Below are 10,260 nucleotides of genomic sequence, written 5' to 3' on the forward strand. Positions count from 1 at the left end.
TAAAGGGTAAACCTCTCCTACAAAGACTGCAGAAACTGACTTGGAAGACAAAAGGGACCCACAAGTGCCACATGATGTAGGAGTATTTCTTATTACTTATTTATGCCCTCAACCCAGCTTTTTTAAAAAGTTCCTATTCAACATTAAATAACAGGATATAATCTAACTATATATCGTGTGGTATAAAAAAAATCTAACAAAGAGGAGAGAGAATAGGTATGCCACAATGAAGAAAGGTATCTCGTAGTAAGAAGATACAACTTTATCTTCACAAGATGAAAAGTTTTCAAAAGGCAAAAAGAAAGGGGTGGTCAATATTTAATTCTAGAGAAGCATCATAAACATAAGTTTGAAGATAGGTCGTATTATACTGTGATTTTTCTCCCAGTATCTATTCCTGTCACCAAATGGGTTAAAAGACAGCAGTTCCAGTTCTAGAAATGAGTCCTGAAATGATCCAGGCAATCCAAGTAATCCTATCTTTCCTTAGTCGTTGAACCAGATTATCCAAGTCAAAGCCAACCAGCTCATGGTATCCATTGATCTGAATGGTTAAAGGGAAGACATTTGATTTCCATGTAGAAAGGGATACTTTCTGTCACATTAGTATAAATGAAGCAGTAGGTAGCCCTTCTAGGAAGACGGCCTGTTTTAGTCAGCTGTCACTGTGACCAAAAGATCTAAAAGGAACAATTTAGTGGAGAGAAAGTTTATTTGGGGCTCATAGATACTAGCCATAAACCCCCTTTAGTCCATCAGAATTCCCTTGAATCACTTTCTTTTTCAACATAGTTGAAACATTTGAATGGCACAGCATAGAAAAAGTAAAAATAAAAGTAACTTCACATAATTCCTATTTCAAATAAGTATAATACAACTAACCCATACTCCTTTTAATTAGAGTCAGCTAAAATATTATCATTATAGCTAAGTTTCTTATTTTCTCCCTTGAAATCTAAACAGTTTTTTCATTACTTGAAGTCAGTAGTGTTTAAGTGAAATTCAGTTCACCCAACTCTCTTCTTTTTTCTTCTATCCTAGTTTCAATCTCTAAGTTGCATCATTTCACTTTCAGTCAGCACAATATATACATACACAAAATCAATACTCATTCTGATAGAGGACTAATTTTAACAAATTTGTCTCTAATGAACTATATCCCAAATGTTATCCTTATTTTAAATGTCCCATATTACTCAATCTTTAAAGTTTTTTTCATTTTGTTCTCAATATATCACTTCACTTTATCAAGTATACTTTGTTCATTCTTTTTGTTTTTCTATTTTTTACTTTAATCGGCATATTAATGGGATACAGCGTGCTATTTCAATGTTTATTCAATGTATAATGATCAGATCAAGGTAATTGGCGTATCCATCATCTCAAATATTTATCATTTCTTTGTGTTGGGAAAAGTCAAAATCCTTTTCATTAGCTATTTTGAAATATATACTGAATTTTTGTCAAACAAAGTTATCCTACTATGCTACAAAACATTGGAAATTATTCCTCCTGTCCAAATGCACCTCTGTACCCACTAACCCATCCTCCCTTTCTCTCTCTCCCTCTCTCCTTGCCCCTCTACTTCCCACTTCCTGTCCTTCCCAGGCTCTGGTAACCACTACTCTATCCTTTATTTCTACAAGATCAACTTTTTCTGTTTGCATATATAAATGAGACACTATTTTACTTTTCTTATAAGATGAGAAGGACAGTAATCCCTTAATATCCACATGTTAAGGTAGGCCTGGACAATCTAGTCCAGCAACTGTGGAAAACAAGCTTTGTTACCTGATTGTTGGACTTTTGCAGGACTCATTCCTAGAATTTTGACTATATCTCCTAATCCACATAGTGGCAGGAATGGATAATAGGAGAACAATCACAAGAATATTAGGTATTTTTCTTTCTGTGCATAACTTATTTTACTCAACACAACGTCCTCCAGACTCTTCAATGTAACTTCAAATTTCATTATATTTATGACTGAATAACATTCCATTGTATATAAATACCACATTTATTTTATCTACATATCCCTCAATGGACACCTAGGTTGATCCCATATCTTGGTTTTTGTGAAACAGTGCTGAAAAAAAAAAGGAAGTGCAGATATCCCTTTTACATGTTAATTTTATTTCATTTGGATAATATAGTGGAATTGCTGGAGCAAATGGCAGTTCTAGGTTTTGAGGAACATCCACAATGCTTTTTGTAATGACTATACTAATCTATATTCCCACCAATAGTGTAAGAGAGTTCTCCTTTCTCTGCATTCTTACTAACATTTTTTTGTCTTTTTGATAATAACCATCTTTACTGGGATGAGATGATATCTCATTGTGATTTTGATTTGCATTTTCCTAATGTTTGTGATGTTGAGCAATATGAATTAAAAAATTCAGCAATATGATCAGATAAATTTGCCTGTCACTTGTCTTCCCCACAAAAGGGGACCACTACAAAGAATAAACAAGTATTTTTCAATTAGAGTAACCGGAAATATTCTGAAAGTAGTAAGGACGCTTCTTAGTATCTTATGGATATCTGTGGAATTCAAAAACCCAGCATAACATTATAGGAAGAATAAAGCCTCTTGACTCTCCCACATTGTCTCCCCTTACTTCAATTGGCTTAAAGTCAAAATAGGTTTCCCATTACAGAGTAAAAGTAAACTGGAGACCCCCAGTTGTCCCTATTGATACTTCAGATGTCTATAGTCTGTATCTCAACAGAATTCCAAACCCCTCCCAGGCCTGAAACATAGTTTGGAGAGTTGTCTGGGGTTCATATAATTATACTATCCCAGAGAAAGTGCCTGGGACACAAACCCATGACCTAAACTTCTGTGGTTCAGTTCTGTCTTGAAATTGGACACACACCTAGAGTGGGACTGTAGCTACAACATTATCTCCATTTTTTATATAAGTTCTCATTCTACCATGCTTACCTGGGTGGCTGCATTACCATGATCCTGGCTGCTTAAGGTCTAGGCCCGGTAGAAAGGAGAATCCATGTGGTGCCAGGTTCCCTGAGGAAAAAGTAGACTTGCATAGAGAGGAATCAAATATCGAGTGCACAGCCCAACCCAAGTTGTGTATACTTGCACCTGACCCAATGGTCAGCAAGACCTTGGCCCCATATTCCTGGAGTTCCCATCATACAGTTTACCAGCCCACAGTGCCCATACTGCATTTCAAATTGCTAACATCATTCTCATTTTTCCTTATTTTTCAATTTAGACATTTTTGACATTGAATATACAGCAGCAATGGGTTTTCTTTTCACCTCAATCACTTTTTTTTAGTATTGGGGATTAAAACCAGAGGCACTCAACCACTGAGCTATATCCCCAGCCTTCCTTATTTTTTATTTTGAGACAAAGACAGAGTCTCACTAAGTTGCCAAGATTGGTCTCAAATTTGTGATCCTCCTGCCTCACTCCCCCATAGAGCTGGGATCAGGGGCATGTTTCCCCATGCTTGACTTACCTCAATTGCATCTTCAAAAAGTTTTAATATATGGAAATAACTCTTACCTACTACAAGTACTAATTAACCCTCAGAGACCAACAGTTCTTATTTATTAGACTTCCAAAACACACTTAGGTTTTGAACAAATATTAAGAGAGAAATGAAGAAAACCAATAAATATTTCTTTCAATCTCTATAAATAGTAGTTTTCCTAAATTTCCAAAGTAATTCCTTCCACAAAGTATGAAATTTAAAACTTCACAAGAAATACAAATCCTATTTTTTTCAAAAGGTATTTGTAGAGCTCTTGTTGAACTTCCCAAATTATCATTCATTGACTTGTGAATATAACAAAACCAAGTTACTTGGACTCACTGCACTAAGGAAGAATATTACCTTTACAAAAATTTTAGCAGGGTTTCAGGAGAAAGATGCCAACAGTGAAATATTTATAAGATGCCAACCCAAGTACTTTAATGTTGATCATTCAAGACAGGGAACTGTTTAGGAGTGGATAAATATATGATGGTTTATAATTGGGAGACACGGTAAACCAAGGGTCTTGAAGTGAGTCTTGAAAAATACACTTCTATGTCACAAGTGAACTGTTTTCCTAAGTGATCAGATTGTTTTGTTAAATAAATTGATGTATAAGGAATTCACAAAATAAACAATGAAGTTAAATATTCGTTTATAGTTTTATTGATTCCCAAGTTTATTTTATTTTTTTTTTACATTTTGTGAATGAGATAGTTTTCCTGTTTTCTTTCTCAGAAGAACCACTGTTGGAGTATAGAAAATTGATCTTGAATCCTCATACTTTGCTGAATTCAAGAGTCTTCTGGCAGAGATTTTGGGTCTTCTAGATATAGGATCATGTCATCAGCAAACAGATAATTTGACATCTTTTTTTCCTATCAGTATACATTTAATTTCCTTCTTTTGCTTGACTGCTCTAGCTAGAGTTTCAAGAAGTCTATTGAATAGAAGAGTTGAGAGTGGACATCCTTGTCTTGGTCCTGATTTTAGAGAAAATATTTTCATATTTTTCTCCATTCACTATGTTAGCTTTGTTTTTGTGATATATAACCTTTTTAAGATGGAGGTAAATTCCTTCTATTCTTAGTTACTTCAGCATTTTAGTATGAATGGGTGCTGGATTTTATCAAAGTTCTTTTCTGCATCTTTTTAGATGATCATGTGATTCTTACCATTAACTCTATTTCTGTGGTGAATTACATTTATTGATTTATGTATGTTAAATTGACCTTGCATCCCTGGGATGAAACCCACTTGATCATGGTATGTTATCGTCTTGATGTGTTTTTAATGTAATTTGCTAATTATTATTAAGGATTTTTACATCAATGTGCATCAGGGATATTGGTCTGTAGTTTTCTTTCCTTGATATGTTTATTTGGTTTGGGTATCCGGGTCATAATGTCTTCATAGAATGTATTTGGGAGAGTTTCTTTCTTTCAATTTCATGGAAAATTTGAGAAAGACTGGTGTTAGTTCTTCTTTAAATGTCTTATGGAACTCAGCTGAGAATCCATGTGGTCCTGTGATTTTCTTTGTTGGAGGACTTTTAATTGCTATTTCAATTTCATTACTACTATAGGTCTGTTCAGGGATTCTATGTATGCCTGGTTCAATTTGGGTTGGTCTTATGTGTCTAGAAATTCATCAGTGTCTTCTAGATTTTCCAGTTTATTGGAGTATGAATTTTTTTAAATAGTTTCTAATGTGCCTCCATTTTCCAGAAGTGCCTGTAGTGATACCTTCTTATTCATCTCTAATTTTCTCTATTTGGGTCTTCTATTTCTTTTGGTTGGTTTGGCTAAGGGTTGGTCAATCTTATTTATCTTTTCAAAGGCCCAACTATCTAATTCTACCTTTGGTCTCTGAATCATAGCATGTTAAGCTTTCCTCAAAGCTGGGTACAGTGGTGCACACCTGTAATCCCAGCAGCTGTGGGGGCTGAAAGTTCAAAGCCAGCCTCAACAACTTAGAGAGGACCTAAGCAACTCAGCAAGACCCTGTCTCTAAACAAAATATTTTAAAAATGGCTGGGGATGTGGCTCAGTGAGTAAGTGCCCCTGGGTTCAATTCCCGGTATGAAAAAAATTAAAATAAAATAGATTTCCCCACCATCCAAACCTGTAGTAATATGTGATTTTTTAAAAGAAGAAGAACTGAGGACAAAAGAAAAGCATTCAGTTTCCCATCAAATGGTTAAGATTTCATATCTTAATAGAAGCCTTTCTATCCTTCTTGAAGCAAGTTACTTTGTTATCTTTCTAAGAGAGTTAACTAAATGAAATCAAAATAAATCCTAAATGATATAAAAAATGACCTGACTGTCTTGAAACAGGGCCATTCTACTAAAATAGGAAGTTCCTGCTTAGTTTCTAATTAGTCAACAGTCCTTTTACTAGAAATTCAATACCCATAGCAGGCAGTTGCCCAAAAGTAGTTTCTTAGCCAAATATTCCCATATGATGCCAAATTTTATTTTATAATTTGGGCACTATTCAGAGATAGTTAGATGCTAGTTGGAGAATATATAGTAAAGATGCCATGAAATGAACAAAATTTTATATTTTACAGGGAATCCAAAGATTTGCCTATACAGCATCCTTATTTGTAAGGTCTGCAAACATGAGTCAGGTATTAAATACATTCCACAGTTTCCTTTTCTGAGTCTAACTCAGTGAAAGTTCAGGTATGTAGAGGTGCATGCCTAAAAGTAATAACTGGGTGTTACCAAAACCTCTCTTCCTAGGTATAATAGGATATTTTCATTTTGATTACCTGCCTGATGTGCTCTCATCAACCAAAAACAAACAAATAGTAATGAGCAAAATGGCTGGGGAAAATGTTTTTAAATGTTTTTTGTTGTTGTTGTTGTTTGTTTTTTGGGTTTTTTTTGCAAGGAGTTGGAAGTAAAAGGAGCTAGTTGACAGAGGAGAATGATTGCAAACCCAGCAGTCAGTTTGATTATATGTATTACCCTAATACAAATAATAAAACTACATCCAGATATTAAACTTGTATATAGGAATTAATAAGAATATAGAAAGCAATATTGATCATAGATACTTCATAAATAACATATTAAGAAATAAAAAGATTGTTTGTTAACAATTCAGAACTTTAACCAGAAAAGGGTAAATAAAAATTACTAGAAAAATAGAGAAAAAAAAAACACATTGGAGTAGGGCTTCAGCATATCAATTTTGAAGAAACACTATTATTATGGTTTAATGTGAGGTGTCCCCCAAAGCTTGTGTGTGAGACAATGCAAGAAGACCTAGAGGTGAAATGATTGGGTTATGAGAGCCTTAACACAGTCAGTGAATTAATCCCCTGATAGGGACTGAGCGGTAACCGTAGGGAGGTGGTTAGAAGAGATGCATCCCTGGAGGAGTGCCTTCAGGGTATATATTTTGTCCCTGAGGAGTGGAGCTTTCTCTCTATTTCCTGGTGCCATGTCCTGACCTGCTTTCCTCCACCATGACCTGCCTCACCTTGAGCCCCAAGGAACGAAGCTGCTGTCTATGGACTGAGACCTCTGAAACCATGAGCCCCTAAATAAGCTTTGCCTCCTATAATTGTTCTTGTCAGGTCTTTTTGTCACAGCAGTGACTGCAAACTGGTCAGTCCATAGCACTGAGTTAAATGCTAGGATGGAAAAATCTTAATTGTTAACACTTCACATTCATTAGGATATCTGTTATCAAAACTTATAAAATGATAAGTGTTGATGCAGATGCAGAGAAATGGAAACTTCATGAATTCCTGGTGAAAATGTAAAATAGTTCAGCCACTGTGAAAGATAGCTAAGCTATTACTCAAAAAGATGAATACGATTCAGCAATTTCACCACTAAGTAAATAGTCCAAAGAATTGAAAGCCGGGGCTCAAACAGATAGTTATACACCAATGTCCATAGCATCGTTTAAAAAAAAATAGTTGAAAGGTGGAAACAACTCAAGTATCCATCAACAAGTCAATGGATAAACAAAATGTGGTATGTCCATGTGATGGGATATTATTCAGTTGTAAAAAATAGCAAGATTTTTGATACATGGTATGTGTTAGTCAGATTTTCATCTCTGTAACCAAATACCTAACAAGAACAATTTAGAGGAGGAAAAAATCATCCTGGTTCATGGTTTCAGAAGTTTAGTCCATGGTGAGCTGACTCCATTGTTCTAGACCCAAGGTCAAGCAGCACCTCATGGTAGAAGGTGTGGTGGAGGAGCACTGGCCTCTTCATGGCAGCCAGGAAGCAGAGAGAAAAGGGGAAGGAGCAATAGGAAAGAGGAACCCTTCCAGGACAAATGCCCAGTGGCCCATCTCCTCTAGCCATACCCTGCATGCCTATGGTTACCACCCAGTTAGTCCATTCAAACTGGGATGGACTGATTAAGTTACAGCTCTTACAATCCAATACTTCACTTCTGAACATTCCTTACACAGGAGCTTTCAGGGACACCTCCTGTCCAAACCATAACATGCTATGACATGACTAAATCTTGAAAACATCATGCTAAGTTAGACACAAATGCATAATTACTCTTACAGAAGGTACCTAGAATAGAAAAATTCATCAAAACAGAAAGTAGAAGAGAGGTTCCCATGACTGAGGGGAGGGGAAAATGGTCAATGAGTAGTTTCTATTTTGGATGATGAAAAAAATTCTGCAAATAGTGGTCATGGTTATACAACGTTGTACATTATGTAATGTCACTATACACAAAAATAGTTAAAATAGAAAATTTTATATATAAAAATGTCACTGCATATTTCTCCCCCCACCCCAGACACACACACACACTTTTGATTCTAAACCATTCAAAAATTATAGATTTCTCCAGTGGCCTCCCTGCTATGAAAGTACCTACCAACTCTTCTCTCTTACTAATTGGAAAGTTGTGACAAGTGCAAAAGAATTTTCTCTGGCTAAATTTACTTCTAATTAAGGACTCATATTCTTAAGAGTGGTTTGTGATCTGCCATGGCATATGCTATCTATTATTTTCTAGTATTTTCTAGTTTCAGAAGTAAGAGTTAACCCATCAACAATTAACACCAAATTGGGATTTTATAGGGAGATTTATGATTAATCTTTTCAAGGCTTGGTCAGTTCTCGAACAGAAACTAGACAATTGTGGGGTCTTCTTTATTTGCATATTGAAAGGAAATTAGGATTAGGAAATATTGCAAGGATGAACAGAATTTATGAAGGAGGAAGTAAAATAAAATTTGATAGGAGGTAAGCCTGCTTGCTGAGAAATGGCATGCATTTTCAGTAAGAAACAAAGATTACACAGCAGGAAACAACATCAAGTTTAGGGAAGACCTAAAACAAAGTCAGTAGAAACTTACATGTATTTGGTTACTGCTGCTTAGACAGGATTATGGGTGTAGGGAGTACCTTAAATAAACAATTTGTCTGTGATGATAACTGTCATTTTGCATCTAAACACTAAGGGATTATCCAGAACATTCATCTGAAAATAGGTAAAAAGGTTTAAAGTTAGGAAGGCCCAAGTGTATGAAGCATTTGAAGAGGTAATTTTTTTAATATCATAAAATACCTGTCAATATTTACATTTCCAGGAAAATGTTTCAGCTACCAAGAGCTAAATAAGTCTTATGGAAATGGGATGATTTTTTTGTAAAAGGGAACCAATTTTTTGAAGGTTCTGGTGAAAAATAGCAAGTCTCTTATTGTCTCTTAGTAATCTGTCTAGGAAACTTTTGAGTGATTTTTGTAAAAAATTCACTACCTTTAGAATAAATTATGTCCCATATAATGTACCATGTTCTAACAAAGTTATAATTTTTGTTTGGAAGTGATATCACTTTTCAGAGCTAAAATGGTAAATGAAGAAGAATCTGTCTTCAAGCTCAACTCATCTGTGCAGTATAGCAAAAAGTCATTCATATGTTGGATAAGAAAAATTCACAATACTGGAGGTTCGGATTAAGTATTTATGAAAAATTAAGTAGACGTGTCTATAAATTTCTTAAGTATAAATGCCTTGGTAAATTGTTTCATTTCCTAGAGAAATAAAACAGGTATTGAATATTTTGTTCTAAGTAGAAACTAAAGAAAGCACATAAATTAATAATGATAGCATTAAGTTAAATATTATTAGGATTTGATACCCTAGGGAACCAGAGGATGACTCTTTAATTTGGGTTTAAAATCCTGAAAACTGTAAATCCTCACCAATTAGTTTTCCTGACTAGGAGAACTGGAGTGTTATGAGGTAACACAGTAAAGATACGACTAATATTCTTTGTGTGTTTGGGTTTCAACTTTTGACTTAAGAACATTCTTGGCTTCTGGCATGGGAAGATACTGTAAAAGCCTAGGATCATTGTAAACCTTGATGAGCTCATTACCAATAATTCTGCCATTATGAGCAGAATTTTTGTCCACAGAACCCTATGTGGTGATTGTTATTCTGGGTTTCATTTGGCTACAAAAGTACTGAAGAGTCAAAGTACAATCTAGCTAGACATCTGTGATGTGATTATTAATAAGGAAATTCTAAGCAATTAATAGGGAAACTCTGAAGAAAAAGGCTATTGGGAGAAATTTTGTCAATTTCACAGCTTTTCTGAATCTTGGTTTTCTGTACAATTCAGTTCTCTTAAATAACCCTTATGGTTATCCCTTCTTTTTTCATCCAAGTTTTGTACATAAGATTAATTTAAACATATGACACAATTGATATTGATCCAGAAGACTGAGTTTTATGTTCTAAGA

Source organism: Sciurus vulgaris (genome assembly GCF_902686455.1).
Source record: "Sciurus vulgaris genome assembly, chromosome: 7".
Lineage (NCBI taxonomy): Eukaryota > Metazoa > Chordata > Mammalia > Rodentia > Sciuridae > Sciurus > Sciurus vulgaris.